This window comes from Peromyscus eremicus, chromosome 14, assembly GCF_949786415.1.
Source record: "Peromyscus eremicus chromosome 14, PerEre_H2_v1, whole genome shotgun sequence".
In the NCBI taxonomy this organism is placed as follows: domain Eukaryota; kingdom Metazoa; phylum Chordata; class Mammalia; order Rodentia; family Cricetidae; genus Peromyscus; species Peromyscus eremicus.
This window is the reverse complement of record NC_081430.1, coordinates 36189884-36191031: the sequence shown is the minus strand read 5'-3', so window position 1 is coordinate 36191031 and position 1148 is coordinate 36189884. Positions and strand designations below refer to the sequence as shown.

Genomic DNA, 1148 nt, shown 5'->3' with positions numbered 1-1148 from the left:
TTTAATTTTACTGAATCCACTCAGTGTATCTTGGTTTAGAGCCATCTACTGTGAGCATATGTAGCTTCACAGGGATGGCATTATCACTGAAGAAAGCTGACTCTCTTGCCCTTGCAGTAATCATCAATTGCCAATAGTTTTCCACCTGTGGAAAGTTCTCCATCCATGTTGATGTTTAGGTAGGCTTTATCTTGTGCAGGTCTTCTACATGCAGTGACTGCTGTTGTGACTTAATATGTGCAACTGTAATGACATATCAAATAAACACTGGTCTTCTGGGCATTAGAGCCTTGCCTGCGGGCTATAACTATAAGATAGTATTACCTCCCAAAGGCTCCAGTTCCAAACATAGTCAGAAGGAGAAGAGGTTTCACAGTAATTTATAAGGTGGTAGGGATGTTTTTGAGTCTAGTAAACTGTTATGCTTTGCAACACATTTATAGGAAATAAAAGCTAAAGTTACTCATTAGGAAAACCAATATCATACATTATTGTTGCAAGAATAAATGTAACACACAAATTGTTAAAGAATTCGGCAGCATTTATACTAAAATTGTAATGATACAGAGAAGATTAGCATGGCCTCTGTGCAAGGATGCCACACAAATTTATGAAGTGTCCCATATTTTTACTATGTAAACATCAATATCTCTTTACTTCTTAGTAAAGTTGTAGTCCCAACTCAATTAAAAATTAAATCTAGACCCCTGCCAGCAGACCAAGGTGAGATCAACCTTGTGGATTCCTGAGAGCCTCCCCAGCACCCTGCCTCTTCCTATTCCCATGATGTCCTCATCTATAATGGTATCTTCCTCCCTGCCCTCGCACTCTGTCCTTGCTTCAGCTTGACCCTCCCATTTCCCTATATTCTCATCCCCTACTCCTTTCCCTCTGCCACCCCACCACACCCAGTCTGCTCATGTAGATCTCATCCACTTCTCCTTCATAGGGTCATCCATGTATCCCTCCTATGGTCTTTCCCTGTTAGCTAGCCTCTCTGGAGTTGTGGGTTGCAGTCTGGCCATCCCTCCTCTCATATCTAGTATCCACTTATGAGTGAGTACATACTATGTTTGTCCTTCTGAGTCTGGGTTACCTCACTCAAGATGATATTTTCTAGTTCCATCCACTTGCCTGCAAATTTCATG

The 1148-nt window shown here is 41.4% G+C and overlaps 1 non-coding gene across 1 annotated transcript; it reads left to right on the top strand.

Annotated features, from left to right (window-relative positions):
* The first annotated feature begins 520 nt into the window (after positions 1–520).
* Positions 521–630, top strand: LOC131924843 (U6 spliceosomal RNA). Its single transcript, XR_009383097.1, has one exon. It is a non-coding gene; the product is annotated as a U6 spliceosomal RNA (small nuclear RNA).
* The last annotated feature ends 518 nt before the right edge of the window (positions 631–1148 follow it).